Source organism: Giraffa tippelskirchi, chromosome 2, assembly GCF_054371585.1.
Source record: "Giraffa tippelskirchi isolate mGirTip1 chromosome 2, T2T-mGirTip1v1.2.pri, whole genome shotgun sequence".
Taxonomy (NCBI): domain Eukaryota; kingdom Metazoa; phylum Chordata; class Mammalia; order Artiodactyla; family Giraffidae; genus Giraffa; species Giraffa tippelskirchi.
Window position 1 is genome coordinate 213,964,309 of NC_137276.1, and position 22,484 is coordinate 213,986,792.

Here is a 22,484-nt window from a genome sequence, read left to right on the forward strand (position 1 = left end):
TGCAGTAGACTCAGGTTCAATCCCTGGGTCAGGAAGATCCCCTAGAGGAGGAAATGGCAATAAGTTCCATTATTTTTGCCTGCGAAACTCTGGGACAGAAGAGACTGATGAGCTACAGTCCATGGGGTCACAAAAAAGTCATACACAACTGAGCACAAATGCCATATATCTGTAATTGATGCTAAGGTAAGGAATTTTAGTCAAGCATTTCAAGTTTTTGTATTTTATAAGAAAATGTATCAGTAATGGTTGAAAGCATAGTTTTGAACAAAACGTGGAATAGGACAGAAATATCATTTATGTGAAATAGATAGCATTACTCAATCAATGGGCATAAATTTGAGCAAACTCCAGGAGATAGTGAAGGACAGGAAACCCTGGTGTGCTGCAGTCATAAAGAATGGACCCAACCTAATGACTGAGTGACAACAATCATTTAGGTGATTACTGTAGTTATTGAAGGAAATAGATAAAAATATGAGCTAAAACAGTAATAGAAAAGAGTAGACTGATACATTTAGAAAATGTCTGCATAGTTCTAGGAAGGAAATTACATGAACTGATTTAGAGGTTTGTTTGGACAACTGAAGGATCATGATATGATATCAAGTGAAACAGGATAATAGGAAAGAAGTTAGAAAGGTAGAATTGTTCTTTGTGTGCATATCAGCTTTTCTTTTAGGCTGTCTGGCTTCAGAAATTCCAGATAGCGCTTTGAGCCAAGGACAGTTTTGAGGCCGAAGCCACATTCTAACAAAAGATTAGCCATGATGAAGCCAGACCAGCCATGCCCAGTCCAAGCTGTGTGATAGATCATGTGGTTCATGGGGTTGCTTTCATTCTATAATCCCCTTATTTGAATCTCTGCAGTAATCTTCATCTTTTGCTTGCCTCTTCTGCTTTTTTGTATACATTTTTAACTTTACATATGGCTAATATTAATCTTTTTTTTTTTTGTACCGAGTTTTCCAGTTTTTATATAGTATTCTGACTCTCTAATTTTGATTGCAAGTGTTAAAATCAAATCTTGAGGACTGGACAACCTGACTCCACATTTTCTGTCACTGACTAAATAGTCATTGAGATTTGCTGAGGAAAATTCCAAGTAAGAATATACACCACATAAAGACCATAGCTCAGAACACTAGGCTATTCTGTGAATTATCATGGTTCTCTAAAGAGATACTTTGAAGAGACTAAGGCCCTCCAGCTATACATCCTAGCTTTTTTATATTACCAACTTTCAACTATGATGGGATCTTATCTGAAAAATGAGATTGATAGTATCTTCTTACAAAGCTACTTTTAGAGCTAATTAAAATGATTTATGCAGTACTCATATGTATTTCTTAGCATTCAGAAATATTAGTTTATATTGTTTTTTATTATTCTATTAGTAGATTGAACTTTTTGAAGCCTGGGAATTTAATCATAGCTGTATTTCCCATGTCTAATACAAAGTTTGGGTTTTCAGCATGTTTTTCTAAGACATTAACCATTTATCTATATCACTTGGTTTCATTGTTTTATCACTTTTAAAAGACTAGAGAAAACTGACGTTGAAAATTTCAGTGAAATTTGAAGCAACGCAGTCCTAAATATGCAGTAATATTTATCAAAGAACGAAGAAAATAGTGCCATGTTCAAATATTTACACCTTTTTCTCTTATCAAATATAAGTCATTAGATTTGTGCTCATTCTGTCATTTTCTCTCCTTAAATGACATTTTCTTTCTTTATTAGCCATAGGTCATTTTATATTTTATTGTGTCTTTAATTTTATTTAATATATATCCCCATTCCTGGCCCCCCAAATCATAGGAATTGTATTTATAGTATAACAAGATGGTAAAACCATAATATTCTATTTTAAAATTTACAAATATTTACAAACACATTAATCAAATGCTGCCATGTAATTGTGACCAGCATAACATTCCACTTTTACTTATCTCATTGTCCCTGTAAGTGCCCATTATGTCAAAAGAGTAAACTACAATTTTTCTCTGTGGTATTTCTCAGATACAAAAGTGTTCTAAATGTGTGTTGCTTCAGATGAAATAGAAAGCTAAACATTGGAAAGATAGTGCTCAACATTTACTGTCTAATCCTATCCCAGTTATAAAATTAGATGTGAATACAAGGAAAATTCACAAAAAGTGCAGAAAATGTAGAGGATTAGACAATTAAAAATGGTTAAAATGCCCTCCTGCTTCAGCCTTCTAAATTTTAATTGAATGCTAAGATTATTGCCATTTTATTGTGTTCACACATTTATTTTTAAATGCCACAACTGTTCATTTTATAAACAGAATATTTATTTTGAATTGGAGATTTCATAACACTTAATGATTTTAAAGGTTAGGAAGACAAAAGGCAGCAACTATATATAGATGCATATTGCTTTGATTGCATGTGAATTTCTAGGAGGAATAATCCATAAAATCAATCCAAATTGTTAGCTAAATTAGAAGCCATTCAGGTTAACCAGGCATTTCCTTCTACTTCCAGAAAGAATCAGAAAAGTTCAAATACTGCCATAAAAATTGATCCAGCCAAATCATCACACATATGGCTTTATCAGAACATATTCGCTTTTCTAAGTGAAAATAACCTCCTTATGAGAATAAAAATCTGAACAGAAATCCCATTCTTGATTATCTGAAAAAGCTACAAAAGCACTTATGGGCAGTTCAACCGTCAGTTGGCAGAGTTTTAGGGAAGTCCATTCCAGAAATGTATCTTTATTTCCTGATGTGCTTATTGCCGACGTTATTTTAGCTGTTAGAATTTCTTAAAGACATAAAAGCAGTTGGCTAGATGTTCTAAAGATGATGGCAGTAGCCTGCAGCTTACATAAACACTATAGGGTCCATGGACATAGTTGCAATAAAGCAGAACATCAAAAACACAGCTTATATAAAACTTAATACACTCAGCCCGGAAGATACTTTTAAACATTTGCTAAAATTACTTTACAAGCAAGCATGTTCACTATAAAATCATCGTAATGGAGAAATAAAGCTGGATACAGAATAAAAAGAAAATTCTCCAAAACAGTTCTGTTTAAGCACCCAACTAACAACTAGGGTTATCTTGATGCAAATCACAAAGTTTCCTTACATGAACATCTCATTTATAGCTGTCTGGTGTAGGTAATTATCATATTAAACTTAATGTTGTTTTTGAAAGCTTTCATGTTTTTAATAATCTCTAAAAGCTTCCCTGACCTATTTATTTTCCAGATGTGTGTGCTTGTGAATGTGTATATGTTTTCATGTTTATTAGTTCATGTGCTATACCTACAAGCATATGTACATATATTTTTCTTAGCACAGGATACAATGATTATTGTTGACTGGGCATTATTATTTAGTTGGGGAGAATCAGTAGTATTGGAAGAAGACAAGTTGTCAAAGTTAATTAGCAGAAATTTGTGATTAGTGAATTCAGATATGATACGAAATCTGTATTTGCCTGGATATTCTTTTATAGAATTTCTGCTTTCTTGTCACCTTCTATAAAAGAAGGAAAATTGAGGAGAAATAGTATCCCTGCAGAAACATGAACCCGCATTCCATACCCCGTAGAGTGCCTTCTGTTAGTCGCTCAATTGTGTCCAATTCTTTGTGAACCCATGGACTGTAGCTCACCAGACTCCTCTGTCCATGGGATTCTCTAGGCAAGAATGCTGCTGCTGCTGCTGCTGCCGCTGCTAAATCGCTTCAGTCGTGTCCAGCTCTGTGCAACCCCATAGACGGCAGCCTACCGGGCTCCTCTGTCCCTGGGATTCTCCAGGCAAGAATACTGGAGTGGATTGCCATTTCCTTCTCCAATGCATGCATCCATGCTAAGTCACTTCAGTCATGTCTGACTCTGGGCAACCCCATGGACAGCAGCCTGCCAGGCTCCTCTGTCCATGGGATTCTCTAGGCAAGAATACTGGAGAGGGTTGCCATTTCCTTCTTCACTAGGCAAGAATACTGGGGTAGATAACCATTCCCTTCTCCAGGGGATTTCCCTAACCAAGGGATTGAACCCATGTCTCCCGCATTGTAGGTGAATTCTTTACTGTCTGAATCACCAGGGAAGCCCATTAGTCAATGAAAAAAACTTCTGTGGGACAATGGGAGGTTGAAGGCCTATTAAAGTCTCTTGCTGACCCTGTTTTTTTGCAAGCACTCACTTTCCTCAGTGCAGCCTGTTTCTTGTGTTTAGCGTAAAATTGTGGAACTTACCTTGAACTTGATACTTGACAGTGCTAACTGTGAAGGGGTTCACCTTTGTCCTATAAGATGAACATATTAAAATGAATATATGCACAAATTTGATTTATAGAATGTTTTACTATCCTGTGGATGTGGTTAATCATATCTTCTAAGGAAATACTGGTCATTGCATCTGGAAATGCCTGTAATAAAAATCACAGCATGCATGCTTGGCCTTCTACTTCCTATTATCAGATAGAAAGCAACAGGAGAATATTACATCATCTCTCTAAAACAAAGAATAGCTTACTTTTTAAGCTCATCAAATTTAGATTGAAGGCCACCTGATGAAATTAAATCCAAAAAATGAGGATGATGATTCAGGGAGGTAGGTTGGAGAGATAGGAAAAAGGAACTGTTTTACTTTAGGCGATCTTCAGGGAGAGGAGGTGTCCTTCTTAGAAGCAGGAAATAAAGCAGCTGAAATTTTAACAAATCCTTACAGGTCTAGGTGAGCATGACCATTTAGAATCCCAGGAAACACAGAACAAGGAAAATCCGCAGTCATTCTATGGCTCATTTCTATAGTCTTCTACTAAGGGTTCCCAAAGAAGAATAGAGACAAGGCAGGAGACCTGAAGCAAAAGCCACCTGCAGTGTAGCCATGCAGAGATTGCTAAGGTGGAAGCAACAGAACCTAGACAAAGCTCTCTGCACCCTGTACAACAATGTAGTGGTTGACTGTCACAGGGAGACAAATAGTACATCTATGTAGCAGACACTATTCCAATACAAAGCAAAGGCCATCTCCTACTGGAAATGTGACAGGAAACCTGATTGTCACAGGACTGTTGAGAGAGTCTCACCCTGGGGGTTTAGGTACCCAAATCCTGCCTAATCCTAAGAATGAAACGGAAAAAATGAGCAACCTCTCCACTCCAACTAGAGCCAGTCCTGGGTACCAGGAAACACATACACAGACACACACACTACAGAACAACATCCCTCATGTAAACACACATAGAACTCCTTAGCAAAACATTAGTAAATATAATCCAACAACATTTAAGCAGGGAATCAGTTCAGTTCAGTCGCTCAGTCGTGTCCGACTCTTTGCGACCTCATGAACTGCAGCACGCCAGGCCTCCCTGTCCATCACCAACTCCCGGAGTCCACCCAAACCCATGTCCATTGAGTCGGTGATGCCATCCAACCATCTCATCCTCTGTCGTCCCCTTCTCCTCCTGCCCTCAATCTTTCCTAGCATCAGGGTGTTTTCAAATGAGTCAGTTCTTCACATCACGTAGCCAAAGTATACTCCATGATCAAGTTAAGATTTATCTTAGGAATGTGTGGTTGGTTAAATATGTAATAATTAACTTGCCACATTAGCAGATTGAGGGTGCAAAATCATATGATCATTTAGATTGATGCAGAATAACCAATCTAAGAATAGAAAAAAATTATCCACGTTATGCTATGCTATGCTATGCTATGCTAAGTCTCTATGCTATGCTCAGTCCGACTTTGTGCGACCCCATAGACGGCAGCTAACCAGGCTCTGCCATCCCTAGGTTTCTCCAGGCAAGAATACTGGAGTGGGTTGCCATTTCCTTCTCCAGTGCATGAAAGGGAAAAGTGAAAGTGAAGTCGCTCAGTCATGTCCGACTCTTAGCGACCCCATGGACTGTAGCTCACTAGGCTTCTCCGTCCATGGGATTTTCCAGGCAAGAGTACTGGAGTGGGGTGCCATTGCCTTCTCCATCCACGTTATAATGAACATTTATAAAGAAGTTACAACTAACTCCTATTTTCACACTGATAGCATTTTACACAATACTATGAATGAGAATGTGCTTTCTCACCACTTTGTCACATAGCATCTTAATGAAATCTGAGGCAGTGCAATAAGACAAGAACAAGAAACAGATTGGTTGGATTTAAAAAGTAAGTCTTTCTCGGAAGATATGTGTGCCTAAGAAATGGTAAAAAAAAAAAATCTACAAGTGAGCATAGTGTGGTGGTTTCTTATGAAATTTAACATGCAGTTGCTACAGGATTCCATTTCTGGGAACTTATCTGAGGAAAATAAAAACCTATGTTCATACTATACCTTATGATTAAGTGTTTACCACTATACAGATAAAGCTTTATTCAAAATAGTCAAAACCTGAAGACCACCTAGATGTCTTTTAATTGGTTAATAGATCAACAAACTGTGGTTCATCCATACCATCGAATACCATTCAACGACAAAAATGAGGCAACTATTGATGCTCACAACCTGGATCAATCTACAAGGAATTATGCTGAGAAAAGCTGATCTGAAAGGTGGTGTAATATATCATTTCATACATATGACATTCTTGAAATTACAAAATCACAGAAATGAAGAACAGATTGTTGGATATCAGAGAAGGGATGAGGAAGGAATAGTTATAAAAGGATGACATTAAGATACTAAAATTATTCTGCATCCTAACTGGATCGATGTTAATATATGATATTACTGTAGATTTTTTGCAAAACATTATCATTGGGGGAAATTGAGTTAAAAGTCAAGAAATCTATTTCTTGTAACTGTATGTGACTCTATAATCTCAAATTTGCTTACACATCAAGTTTCTAAGACTAGAGAGTTTAACATGATGCCTGTCTTATCTGAAAATTTTCTAGAGTTTATTACATATTCAGAATTTATTTTCAAAACTTCAGGGTGTGTATTACTGAAATCATGTGTTTTTTCAAAATGACTATTGTTGTGATAACATTTTGTAATCTTTTAATATAGTTTTTGTTGATCATACCACATACTTATATATGGTGACTTTAGATCAGATTGACTTCAATGTTATCCTTATTAGATGTGTTATATTCTCATATATATTTCAATATTACCATCAAGTTAAATGCAATATTTTAGAAAGGGATACTGCATCTTAATACTTATTTAGCATATCCTTGATCTAAATTCTTATTTAAATGAACTGAGTTGATAAATTATCAGCCTTTCAAAATGTATACTTGTGTGAGTTAAAACTGTGAGCATCTGCTCTCTATTTTAGATATTTAAATATGTCTTACTTTTGACCAAGAAGAATATATTTGCTTTCATTAAAGGTTTTCCAATGTCTACTGTTATAAATAATGAATAGGTACTTTCAGATACTGGGAACACAGAAACAGTATTGAAATGGGGCAAAATAAACACAGTTTCATTAAATAAGTTTATGTAAACAAATGAGTTATTCAGAACTATGTGTTTTTCTTGTTCATGCCATCTAATATGAAACAATACATGAGATCACTTTTTGTTGGTAATATAACATGTAATGTGTCCCTTGAACTTATTTTTAAGACTTTTTCTTCCAGATCTACAACATTAGAATGTGTGTGCTTATGTGTGTGTGTTTGTGGCCCAGAGATTCATTAAATTATAAGACTATTTATCCAGTGACAATAGTCACTAAATGTCAGTAACTTTAGCAATGTATGTATAAATGCATATACTTGCACATGCACATATATGCACAACATACACATATAAGTATATAATCTATGCATAAATTTATATGCATGTATATATACATTTACTGAAAATATAAATTAGATTATTCTAATAACTGATAGCACATTAGAAAATTGCTGCTTGTTTGGTCCAAAGCAATCACTTACTTGTGCTTGAAATTTACTTGAGGTGGATATGGTATGACGTTTCAAATCTTTCCAGCCTTTTCCTTAGTCTCATAAACTATGGGATTATGTATTGGATAATTTTTAGAATTCTGCAATACCAACTTTGTTGAAAAAGAAGAGAGTCTTATACTGGATCTTAATCTGGTGTCCACTGAATGGAAAAATGAAGAGCAAATGCTAAGAAATACTTATTTTACTTTCATGAATATAATTTCCCACTTCAGCACCATTAGCAGGGCTATTTGAAGAAGATCCTGGGACCTCATTGTGTTTCTTCCTTTTAAATGCTTTGTAATTTTGACAAATTACTTAAAAGCTATAAAACGATGATAATAGTCATGTTCAAAGCAGTTACAGTGGCTGAAAGGCAAACTACAGTAAATTATCCACTGCAGTATGTGAGAACAGAGGCCGTAGGTAAATAGACATGTTGCTCTCTTTGCTTCATTATTCCCATAGATACTCAAATGTATTTGAGGAAATAAGCTTGGCAAATTCTTTGCTCTACATTAATATTACATCAAAAATTGTGTATATATTAGTCAGATATTCTACAGAAATTCTATCTGCTTAACTATGGCAACCCACTCCAGTATTTTTGCCTGGAGAATCCCAGGGATAGAGGAGCCTGGTGGCCTGCCGTCTATGGGGTCGTGCAGATTTGGATACGACTGAAGTGACTTAGCAGCAGCAGCAACTATTTAACATATAAAGATATTACATATGCATTATTTACAAGATATGGAGAATTTTAAGTTTCTCTTCTTTGGGAAAATGAAATGTGAATAAAGTGTACAACTTGTGGAAAAAAACTTTAGTATCCTGTTCAGCACTTGCCATTTCTCCTGCTATGGAGATATATATTACAAATAGTGGGACTCTGGTAGCCTGCATTTCTGAGTAAGGCTGACAGAAAACAGCCACCAGCTAAAACGTGAATGAAAATTTAGCACACACACAAAAATAAACTCTGTTGTATAATCCATTGAGCTTTAAATGTTGTTTGCTACTGCAGCATTTTATAGGTTAGTATGAGAATTATAAAACAGAAGTTGAGGAAGATTATGACATTAGCTCTATTTTCGTTTGGGGCTATACTGCTCTCTTGGGGCAAAATGCTAACTAATTCCCTCATTTTGCATTCATAAAACAATTTTTTATACATATTTATTTAAACACTTATAAGTTTTAACTGCCAGTGCTGAGTGTTTGGAAATAATTGTTTGGAAACCAGGAAAATAATTCTAATAAAAAATTCTATTTTACATGAGCCTGTGCTTTTGCTAGTAACACATATACATTAGCATTCATCCTATCACTAGTTAATTTCAAGAGTAAGAGAAATGAAAAAATACTGATAACTTGTCAGAAGTCCATCTAAGCCCTGTAAGTACTATGTGTCTAGAAACCTTCATGTACTTACTTGTTGTTGTTTAGTTGCTAAGTCATATCTGACTGTTTGCATTCCCATAGACTGCAGTGTGCCAGGCTCCTCTGTCTTCCACTATTGCCCAGAGTTTGCTCAAATTCATGTCCATTGAGTCGGTGATGCTTTCCCACCATCTTATCCTCACTGCCCTCTTCTGCTTTTGCCTTCAACATTTCCAGCATCAGGGACTTTTTCAACATGTTGGCTCTTCATATCAGCTGGCCAAATTATTAGAGCTTCAGCATCAGCCCTTCCAATGAATATTCAGGGTTGATTTCTTTTAGGACTGACTGGTTTGGTCTCCTTGCTGTCCAAGGGACTCTCAAGAGTCTTCAACAGCACCACAGTTTGAAAGTATCAATTCTTCAGCACTCAGCCTTATTTCTGGTCCAAATCTCACATTCAAACATGACTACTGGAAAAACCGTATGTTTGAATATATGAACCTTTGTTGGCAAAGTGATGTCTTTGCTTTTAAATATGCTATCTAGGTTTGCCATAGCTTTCCTTCCAGGGAGCAAGTGCCTTTTAATTTCATGGCTACAGTGACCATCTGCAGTGATTTTGGAGCCCAAGAAAATAAAGTATGTCACTGCTTCCACTTTTTCCCTTTCTATTTGCCATGAAGTGATGTGACTGGATGCCATGATCTTAGTTTGTTTTGTTTTTGATTTTGTTTTGTTTTGTTTTATGCCAGCTTTTTCACTCTCTTCTTTCATTCTTATCAAGAGGCTCTTTATTTCCTTTTCACTTTCTGTCAATAGAGTACTTACTAGTATCTTGCAAAAGAAATAGACTCACAGGTCCCTGCTTTGTTAGAAACAATTACACAAGACCCTCTGGGCTGAGAATTACCATGTTATCACCAGAGACTCTAGTCCAGTACTTGGCTATGGAACTTAGATAAATCTTTGTGTAGAGACTTCTAATTTCAGCTCCAGCATGTAAAAAGAAAAAAAAAAAAAATGAAACTGCTCACTCTCATCCTCACAGCAAGAAAAATCTGGACAAACTGAAAAGTGACAGCTCTTCTTACATCCACATATCTGATGTTGTAGTGCAAACCATTACTGCACATCTAGGGAAACGGGTAACTACGGTCAGCTTATTGGAGCAAAAGCTGCTGGAAGCATGAATTGGGAGAAACACTTAATTGACAATTTTGAGGAATTGCTGGGGCTAAGTGTGGACTAGCATGTGATTGAAAAACTCCTCATGCCCATTTCATGAGCTTTCCTCCAGGAACCCAGCCAGATTCTCATGGAGAGGATTCTAAGTCTCTATAGTAGCAAAGGAATAGTCATCATTGTAAAATTACCAGAGTCTTAGATCTTGCCAGGGAAAATAATTTCATCAGAATGCAACCCTAAAACTTTATCCCCATTGAATTTTTCCCTTCAAGGTAATTTTATTTCAGGAGTGCTCCTTTCTGCAAGGACTTTGTTGGGGTCATGCAGTTCCATCTTAACCAGGCTCCCTAAATTTGAGTCTCAGTGAACAGGCATCTTTGTGAGCAACCTCACAGATGGTTCCTGGCTCCTGCTTAGCAAGGCTTTATTTAGTATCCTCCTCCCTCATCACCCATACACAAAGCACACAAATACAGACATGATTGCCAAAGTATCTGTTATTGACTTATTTTAGGGGTGGGTTATATGATGAAGGCAGGGCTCCTCTGGTAACTCAGTCAGTAAAGAATCTGCCTGCAATTTGGGAGACCCAGCTTTGATCCCTGGGTTTGGAAAATCCCCCAGAGAAGGGAATGGCTACCCACTCCAGCATTTTTGCCTGAAGAATTCCATAGATAGAGGAGCCTGTCAGGCTACAGTCCATGGAGTTGCAAAGAGTCAGACATGACTGAACAGCTAACAAACTTAAATATGAAGAAGAATATTTTATGTCACCATGCAGGAAAAGGCTGTTCTCCATGTAAATTTCATGTAAACTTTTAAAGATAAACTAAGAACTACATTTGTATTTCTGAAAAGAAAAAAATATGTCTCATCAGGCCACTACTGAAAATTGGGTGAATTTATTTAGGCTTACTGATGAGTGCTAGCCTTGCTTCCTGGTAATTCTATATTTAAAGAAAAAGTGATTTGGCTACATATTTTATAGAATCTTAAGATAATCACATAAGTATTTTTCAAAGTGCTTCAGGTATAGAAAAATGCAGTTAAATAAAAATGGAAATTTGGGGAAACCAGAGTTGTATAGATAATGAAAATAATGATCATACTTAAGAAAAATGTGTTTAAAAAGAAATCAGTGATTCAGTGTTGAAAATGGAGAATATTTTTGCTTGTCTCAGTCAGTGAAGAATCCGCCTGCAATGCAGGAGACCTGGGTTTGATCACTGGGTTGGGAAGATCGTCAGGAGAAGGGAATGGGCTACCCATTCCAGTATTCTTGCCTGGAGAATCCCCATGGACAGAGGAACCTGACAGACTGCTGTCCATGGGGTCGCAAAGAGTCGGACATGATGGAGTGACTAAGCACATGCAAAAGAGATTCAGAAGAAAGGAAACCCATAATGGAGGCAAACGACCTATGGAGAGTTAGGAAACCAGTGGAGGGATATTGATATTTTGCTTAATTTACTGAATGGGAGTTCATTTGGAATTATAGAGATAGAATCTTGTTTGTGATGAATTGCTAAGGAATTAGGACATGAAAAGTTTTAAAAATTTTGATAAATTGTGCTTTGGAGGAGATTACATTTAAAGCAAAAGAAAGAGAAATTAAATATTGTCCTATAACAGCACAAAGTAAAAAGAAAAAGACAGTAGTTTTGATCTAGGTTTAGTGATTCTTAAGAGAGTTGTATTTGAAGGGTAAAGCTGCAAAGGGAAAATCACAAATATCGTCAGAAGAGGTGAGGAAGTTCTTTCAACAGCACTTTAAAATCTAGAGACATATAAAGGGGGAATGTGGAAAAATGTTAATATATTTGAGCTTGCCATTTGGGAATAGTTTTTGGCTGAAGCTATTAATAGTTATCCACAAATACTCATTTGCTTTTCTGTTTCCTGGTCACATGGTTTTTACCCTGACATTCCATTCCTTAGTCATCCTTGTTATTTGTGATCATGTAATCAAGTTCTGGGCAAAGGTAAGTGGATAGTGTTGATATGTGCTATTTTGGTCCATGATCTTAAAAGCAATACATGCATCTTCTCTCAGCCTTTTCTCCCTTTCAGCCTCTGACAGACTTTGAAATTGTTGCTACTTTCTTTGACTAGCTATCACTCAGTTCCTAGCTCTTTTATATAAAATAAAAGGAATCACAGATAGAAGGTGCTCTCTCAGGTCTGAGTCATGTCAGACACACAAAATAATAGTAAATATGTTTCTTGTTTAAGCCACTGTTTCAGGGAGGCCCACTGTTGCATTGTTACAATGGCCTAGTTCCTATCCTTTAGATAATGTTCCTATAAAAGCAGTCCATTGTGATAATTCCATTAAGGTGTTTTCTGATATACAGAAATCTAACATCCAGACTAGATTAAAATGATCAAATATGCAGTTATGTTTTCAACAATATAATGTTCACAATCCAATGTTCTTCTCCACTGTACATCAAAATACTCATAATTAATCTTGTGTTGTAAATTGCACAGAAGGTTTTAAATTAAAAAATAAAATTGCCATCAACTTTGGAATATTCCATGTAATGCTAAAGTAATTGTTTTAGCTACTTTGGTTGAGGATCATTTAACTTCAGTGACCACCTAAACAAAGAAATTTAAATAATCCCCAGTACATTTTGGTTTACATATGTCCCTAGTTTTCCAAATGAATTACTAATCTTGACTAGGTTCCTCTCAGTTGACTTGCCTCCTCGCCTGCCAAACCAAACCAAACCAAACACTATCACTCAGTTCCTAGCTCTTTTATATAAAATAAAAAAAAGCACATATTGTAAGAAAGCAAAAGTTTTTACTATTGCTGATGTTATTACTTTTTTATTAAATTTCAAGATTTACAAAAGCTTTCATTACAAAAACCTTTTTCAAGATAGACTTGCCTCTACCTGTGACAGTAATAGTAAGGAGAGGCTTGAGTTTTTAAAGTAGTCAATGGATTAAATGTATTGCAGCTTTTATGTAACTCCATTTATGCCAGTCGAGAGTGTACTGACCAGACTCTGTAATCTTGTGGAAAGGTAACTGAAGTGTTACCACTTCCCAGCTGAAGTGCTTGGAGAAGTGATGGGAAATCAGTGCCCAGAAAGAGCACTTAGTTCTGTTTTTAACCATAAATGTCAAAGAGCAGGACCATAAGTGTTTCTCTCTGTTTCGGGAAAGTGTTCTGAATTCGAACAACTTTCTTTTTGTTTTCTCTTAGGCTATGGATTTAGAAGGGATGGGAGGTGAACTGACCTTCCAGCCAGCATTTATTATCTCAACACATTTCCTTTGAATAGCAACCCTTTGTATGTATATAGTTTCCATTTTATTCAAGTACAGTTCTCTCCTATTTTTCAAGGTATTTATTCCCATTAAATAAGCTTGTTCCAAATTTGTCTATGCTCAAGGAATTCCTAACCGAAATATATTTCCTGGTGTGGGAGATTTCACGCAACAGATCTTCTTGATTAATTCTATTCTAGTAATTTCTGTAATGCAAGGCAGTGGTTCTGGCCTTTCAGATCTTATACGGAAATGACAGATCATGCCTTTCAACAGAATGCCCTCAAAAATGTATTCTGATATGTGGCTGAAATATATTGTTGATAAGTTCCTGTATCATATTTCTAGGATTGTTAATTCAGTAAATATTTTCTAAGAACATCTGTTAGCTGTGTTACCATATTAGGTTTTAGAGTTATAAAAATTATTAATATGACTGACCCACTACCCTCAGGAGTTACAAGTATATATAAGGAATTCAGACAATTACTGACTTAACTGATTATCAAGAAGTTAGGATTTGTCAGGGCATGGAACCAATATTTGGAGCCTATCAAACACTGGGCACAATACTCCTTATGAAGCTAACAGAAGTTGAGAATAAGCAAACACAATTTTCACATAGAAGTGTAAAACCAGTCTTCAGTTTGGGGGTTCTCATTACAGTTTCTAATACCTCATTAATTAAATGGTGACTATGTTTATGTATGTGGTTAATGGGGTAGATTGATTTCTCATAATCTAGTCCAGGGCTCCTGAAATGAATACTCACATGCAAACATAATTTCATTCTTACTTATAATTTCTAAAACAGTGTGAGAACTAATTCCACCGAGTCAATGCAGATGCACAGATATTCTCTCAGAGGTAGATCATTATAGATGGCAGGTAACAGTCCCCATGCTCTTTATGGAGTGAGATGGCTGGGATTAATTCTGTCAGAATCATTGTTAGTAGGTTGATCTCTCATGCTGTGCATTTCTGTTAAACCAGGTCATCAAGAAATAAGCCTGTTTACTTTTTATTTTCCTGTGTTCTCATTTTCATGACTGCTGTGTATTCTTCCTCCCTTAAACCAGCATTCTCTTCCCTTTAAAAGCTATGCTCTGACTTCTTTCACACTTTCTTAATAGATTTTATTTTTAGAGCATTTTTGATTTACAACAAACCTGAGGAAAGCACAGATTTCCCATAAACAGCCTGACCCATGCATAGCTTTCTCCATTATCAACATCACTCACAACGTGTTGCATGCTCAGCTACTCAGTTGTGTCTGACTCTTTGCAACCGCATGGACTGTAGCCTTCCAGGCTCTTCTGTCTATGGAATTTTCCAAAACTAAAAATACTGAAGTGGGTTGCCATTTTTTACTCTAGGTGATATACCCAACCCAGGTATGGAAACTGTGCTTCTCATGTTTCCTGCTGTGGCAGGTGTATTCTTTACCACTGTGCCACCTGGAAAGCCCACTCACCACAATGGTGCTTAAAAAAAAAAAAAAAGAAAAAAGCAACAACAAGGATGAATCTACATTGACACATCATAATCACAGTTCACCTTAGTGTTCACTCTTGGTGTTGTATGAGTTTGGACAAAGATTTAATGCCATATCCATCATTATCTAATGTATTTGTCAACAAAGGTCAGTCTAGTCAAGGCTATCATTTTTCCAGTGGTCGTGTATGAATGTGAAAGTTGAACTATAAAGAAAGCTGAGCGCCGAAGAATTGATACTTTTGAACTGTGGTGTTGGAGAAGACTCTTGAGAGTCCCTTGGACTGCAAGGAGATCCAACCAGTCCATCCTAAAGGAGATTAGTCCTGGGTGTTCATTGGAAGGATTGATATTGAAGCTGAAACTCCAGTACTTTGGCCACCTATTGCGAAGAGCTGACTCATTTGAAAAGACCCTGATGCTGGGAAAGATTGAAGGTGAGAGGAGAAGGGGATGACAGAGGATGAGATGGTTGGATGGCATCACCGGCTCAATGGACATGGGTTTGGGTAAACTCTGAGAGTTGGTGATGGACAGGGAGGCCTGGCATGCTACGATTCATGGGGTCGCAGAGTTGGACACGACTGAGCGACTGAACTGAATGATATGTTCATCCTGATCCATCAGAGTATTTACACTGTCCTAAAAATCTGTCTACGCATTTATTCCCTCCAACCCCTTGCAACCACTAATTTATCGACTTCATAACTTTGCTTTTTCCAGGATGTTGACGGAATGGAGTGGTGAGAGGATCATCCTTGACTTGCTTCTGACCTTTGTGGGAAAACTTCGAGTTTCTCTCCATTAATTATGATGTTAGCCATAGTTTTTTGCAGATTTTTTTCTTCCAAGTTGAGAATATTCCTCTCTATTTCTAGTTTACCAACAGCTTTTTTCATGAATGGGTGTTGCATTTTGTCAAATGCTTTTTTCTCAATCTGATCCTGTGATTTTTCTTTCCTACTCTACTGATATGATGGATTGCACTACTTGATTTTTGAATGTTGAACCAGCCTTGCATAGCTGAGATAAATAATTTTTCTAATTCTTTATGGGGACTTAATATGCTAATATTTGCATCTATGTTTATTAGAGATATAGGTCTGCAGTGTCCTTTTCTTGTCATGCCTTTATCTGGTTTTGGTGTTAGATCAATGCTTGCCTCATAAAGTGCATTAGGAAATACTTTCTCTTTTTCTATACTCTAATAGAGATTGTCTCCTGAGAATCTATCTGGCTCTGGTGCTTTCTGTTTTAAAATATTCTTAATTATTGATTCAAGTTAATTGGTATAGGCCTGTTCAGATTTTCCATTTCTTCTTGTATGAGTTTTGACTAATTATGTTTCAAGGAACTGATCCATTTCACCTAGGTTATCAAATTTGTATACACAGAATTTTTCATACTAGTTCTTTCATTTTACTTTTAGTGTCCAGAAGATTTTTAGTGATGTCTTCAGTTTCATTTGTAATATTAGTAATTTGTATCTTCTTTTATTCTTTATCCTGGCAGAGGCCTTTCAATTTTATTGATCTTTACAAAGAACCAACCTCGGGTTTTATTGCTTTTTCTCTATTTATTTCCTGTTTCAATTTCATTGACTTCTGCTCTAATTCTTAGTATTTCTTTACTTCTGCTTGCTTTGGATTTAATTTTCTCTTTTTATAATCTCCAAAGTTGAAAACAAAGATTATTGATCTTACATTCTTCTTTTCTATTACTATCATTCTATAGTAAATTTTCCTGTAAACACTGCTTTCACTACATCTTACAATTTTTAATTTGTATGTTCATTTAGTTCAAAATGTTTTTGTCCTGTGATTTCTTCTTTGATTCATGTCTTCGTTACAACTGTGATGTTTAAACTGCGTGTGTTTTGATATTTTCCAGTTATCTTTCTGTTATTGATTTCTAGCTTAACTCCACTGCGGTCTAAAAACAGACATTGTATGATTCATATCTTTTAAATGTGTTGAGGGGAGTTTTGTTTCCCTGATGGCTCTGATGGTAAAGAATCTGCCTGCTATGCAGGAGATGTAAGTTCAATCCCCAGGTCAGAAAGATCCTCTGGAGGAGGAAACACAACCCACTCCAGTATTCTTGCCTGGGAAATCCCATGGACAGAGGAGCCCAGCGACTATAATCCTTGGCATCTCAAAGAGTCGGACACGATTGAACGACTATCACTTGCACTTTCAAGGTGTTTTACTGCCCAGAAAGTGGTCTATCTTGCTGAATGTTCTATAGGAGATTGAGAAAAATAGGTGCTCTGCTATTGTTGGGTGAAATAGTCTATAGATATTAATTTATCCCGTTAATTGATGGTGTTGTTGAGTTCAATCCCATCTTCAGTGATTTCCTGTCTGCTGAATCTGTCCATTTCTGAGAGTGAGATATTGACATATCCAACTATGATAGTGGATTCATCTATTTCCCCTTGCAGTTCTATTTTGCCTCATCTAGTCTGACACTCTGTTGTTAGGCACATTCATCTTAAGAATTATATGGTATTAAAGACGTGACCCCTTTGTCGTTTCGTAATGGCCTTCCTTAACCCTGATAACTTTCCTTACATTGAAGTCAGCTCTGTCTGAAATTAACAGAGTTACTGCTGCTTTCTTGTGATTAGTGTCAACATGACATATTTTTTTCCATTTACTTTTAATGTATGTGTCTTTCTATTTAATGTGGGTTTCTTATAGACTACTGTAGTTAAGACTTGGCTTTTTTGATTTATTCTGATAATTTCTTTCTTTTAATTGATACATTTACACTATTGATATTCAAAGTGATAGTTGATATAGGAGAAATAACATTTACCATATTTGATACTGTTTCTTACTTGTTGCCCTGGTTCTTCCTGTTTTTGTCTTTCACCATTGCTCTGCCTTTGTAGTTTAAATTGAGCATTTTGTATACTTCCATTTCCTTTCCTTTTCAGCATATTAGTGATATTTAATTTTTTTTTTATAATTACTTTATAGTTTGCAATATACATTTACAACTAATCCAAGTCCACTTTCAAATAACACAATACTACTTCATGAATATTATAAATACTTCCTAATAACAAAATGCTAATTCTTTCCTCAAATCACTTTTACTATTGCTATCATTCATTTTACTTATGTATAACCATATACCCATGTATATATACATATATATATGCAGGTATGTATATGCATATAGATAGATAGATAGATAGTTACATACATACATACATACATACATACACATGCAAAGGAGAAAAGGAAAGATATACCCGTTTGAATCCAGAGTTCCAAAGAATAGCAAGGAGAGATAAGAAAGCCTTCCTCAGTGATCAATGCACAGAAATACAGGAAAAAAATAGAATGGGAAAGACTAGAGATCTCTTCAAGAAAATTAGAGATACCAAGGGAACATTTCATGCAAAGATGGGCTCAATAAAAGACAGAAATGGTAAGGACATAACAGAAGCCGAAGATATTAAGAAGAGGTGGCAAGAACACAGAAGAACTGTACAAAAAAGATCTTCACGACCCATATACCCACGATGGTGTGATCACTCACCTAGAGCCAGACATCCTGGAATGTGAAGTCAAGTGGGCCTTAGGAAGGATCACTACGAACAAAGCTAGTGGAGGTGAAGGAATTCCAGTGGAGCTATTTCAAATTCTGAAAGATGATGCTGTGAAAGTGCTGCACTCGATATGCCAGCAAATTTGGAAAACTCTTCAGTGGCCACAGGACTGGAAAAGGTCAGTTTCAATCCCAATCCCAAAGAAAGGCAGTGCAAAAGCATGCTCAAACTACTGTACATTTGCACTCATCTCACATGCTAGTAAAATAATGCTCAAAATTCTACAAGCCAGGCTTGATCAATATGTGAACCGTGAACTTCCAGATGTTCCAGCTGGTTTTAGAAAAGGCCGAGGAACCAGAGATCAAATTGCCAACATCTTCTGGATCATCGAAAAAGCAAGCGAGTTCCAGAAAAACATCAATTTCTGCTTTATAGACTATGCCAAAGCCTTTGACTGTGTGGATCACAATAAACTGTGGAAAATTCTGAAAGAGATGGGAATACCAGACCACCTGACCTGTCTCTTGAGAAACCTGCATGCAGGTCAGGAAGCAACAGTTAGAACTGGACATGGAACAACAGACTGGTTCCAAATAGGAAAAGGAGTATGTCAAGGCTGTATATTGTCACCCTGCTTATTTAACTTATATGCAGAGTATATCATGAGAAACGCTGGGCTGGAAGAAGCACAAGCTGAAATCAAGATTGCTGGGAGAAATATCAATAATCTCATATATGCAGATGACACCACCCTTATGGCAGAAAGTAAAGAGGAACTAAAAAGCCTCTTGATGAAAGTAAAAGAGGAGAGTGAAAAAGTTGGCTTAAAGCTCAACATTCAGAAAACTAAGATCATAGCATCCAGTCCCATCACTTCTTGGGAAATAGATGGGGAAACAGTGGAAACAGGGTCAGACTTTATTTTGGGGTCCCCCAAAATCACTGCAGTTGGTGACTGCAGCCATGAAATTAAAAGATGCTTACTCCTTGGAAGGAAAGTTATGACCAACCTAGATAGCATATTAAAAAGCAGAGACATCACTTTGCCAATAAAGGTCCATCTAGTCAAGGCTATGGTTTTTCCAGTGGTCATGTATGGATGTGAGAGTTGGACTATAAAAAAGCTGAGTGCCGAAGAATTGATGCTTTTGAACTGTGGTGTTGGAGAAGACTCTTGAGAGTCCCTTGGACTGCAAGGAGATCCAACCAGTCCATCCTAAAGGAAATCAGTCCTGAATATTCATTTGTAGGACTGTTGCTGAAGCTGAAACTCCAATACTTTGGCCACCTGATGTGAAGACCTGACTCATTTAAAAAGACCCTGATGCTGGGAAAGATTGGGGGCAGGAGGAGAAGGGGACGACAGAGGATGAGATGGTTGGATGGCATCACCGACTCACTGGACATGGGTTTGGGCAGACTCAGGGAGTTGGTGATGGACAGGGAGGCCTGGTGTGCTGTGGTTTATAGGGTCGCAGAGAGTCAGACACGACTGAGTGACTGAACTGAACTGACATACACATATACATAAGGAGCTTTCGAGGTGGCTCAGTGGTAAAGAATCTGCTTGTCATTACAGAAGATTCAAGAGACACGGTTCTATTCCTGGGTAGGGAAGATCCCCTGGAAAAGGAAATGGTAACCCACTCTCTTATTTTTGCCATGAAATTTCTGTGAAGAGTTGCCTAGCAGAATATAGTGCATGGGGTCACAAAGAGTCAGATAGGACTGAGCACGCACACACATACACACGCAAAGATCTATTCATAAGTATACATAGATTGTTGCTATTATCATTTTTAACAAATTATCTATCAGTTCAAATAAGAACAGGAAAGTTTTTATTTTACCTTCACATATTCCTTCTTTGATCATTTTTTTTTCTTCATTTCGATATCAGCTACTGATCTGTATCATTTTCCTTATTTCTGAAGGAATTCTAACACTTTCTCTCAATTTCTGAGAAAATCTATTTCTCCTTACTTTTGAAGTGTGATTTCACATGATACAGAATTATAGTTTAGCAGGGTTTTTGTTTGTAGGGGAAGGTTGTTTGTTTTGTTTTGTTTTCTATCTCAATCCTTTAACTTTTTAATTCCATTCTCTTTTTGCTTGTCTGGTTTCTAAATAAGATGTGATTCTTATATTTGTTCCTCTAAAGCTTAAGATGTTTTTTCCCTTTTGGCTTTTTAGATTTTTTTTTTTATCTTTAAATTTTTAAAGTCTGAAGACAATGTGTCTAGGTGGAATATTTTGGGGCATTTAGCTGGCTTGTTTCCTGAGTATCCTGGATCTGTGATTTGGTGTCTGACATTAATTTGTGGAAATTATATTATTGTTGCAAATATTTCTTCTCTTTCTTCTCTTTCCTGTGTTCCCATTATGTGTATGTTACTTTTTGTCATTGTCCCACAGTCCGTGGATATTTGATTCCCTTTTTTTTCTTCAGTTTTTGAGGATTCTATTGATACATCTTCTAGCTTTCTAGCTCAGAGACTCTTTCCTAAGCTATTTTCAATCAACAAATAAATCCATCAGAGAAATTCTTCATTTTTGTTACACCTTTTTTAAATTATTATTTTTATCTTTATTATGTCCTTTAGGTTCTTTCCTAGAACCTCCTCCCACCTTACATTGCCCATCTATTCTTACTTAATATTTATTTTATCCATTAATTTCCTTAGCATATTAATCACAGTTGTTTTAAAAATCACTTTTCTTTGGCCTTTTGGTATGTGTCCTAATTTTTTCCTGATAGAAGTACGTGATGTACCAGGTTAAAGGAAAAGGTGTAAATAGGCATTTAGTAATATGGTGCTGGGCTTCCTAGGTGGCACTAGTAAAGAATCTGCCTGCCAATGCAAGAGATGCAGGTTTGATCCCTGACTTCGGAAGATACCCTGGATAAGCAAATTGCAACCCACTCCAGTATTCTTGCCTGGAAAACTCCTTGGACAGAGGAGACTGATGGGCTTCAGGCTGGGGGGGGGTCACAAAGAGTTAGACATATTTGAGTATAGCACACAATATAGTGGTAAGATGTATGGGTAGAGAGAGTGTTTTGTAGTCCTATGATTAGGTCTCAGTCTTTTAGACAGCCTGTACCTCTGGACCATTATCTTTACAACAATTTATCAGTTTTTTTTTTCTCCCCATATACATGGGAGTGATTCACTTGAGCAGGCTGGAGTCAAGTACAGTAAGTCCCCTACATACGAACCTTCAAGTTGTTAACTTTTAAAGATGTGAATATGCAGCCCATCAGCGTCAGGCATGAATAGAATTGCAGCCTGTTCTTCATCTCCTATTGCTGTCAATTATTCAGTTCTACCATTTCCCACCTCGTCTCCCTTCTCCAGTCAGTAACTCTTCTTGCCTGTTCACTCAATGCCAGCCCCTGTATGTCAGCTGTTGTACTATACTGCTGTACTTTTCAAGGTACTGTACTATAAGATTTAAAATGTTTTCTTTATATTTTGTGTTTGTTTTTATGTGCTATTTATGTGAAAAGTGTTATAAACTTATTACAATACAGTATTATATAGTCAATTGTGTTAGTTGGGTACCTAGGCTAACTTTGTTGGACTTAGAAACAAATTGGACACATGAGTGGGCTCTCAGAATGGAACTCATTTGTTCATATGTAGGGGACTTGTGTGTTTCCCTTCCCAGGGTCAGTT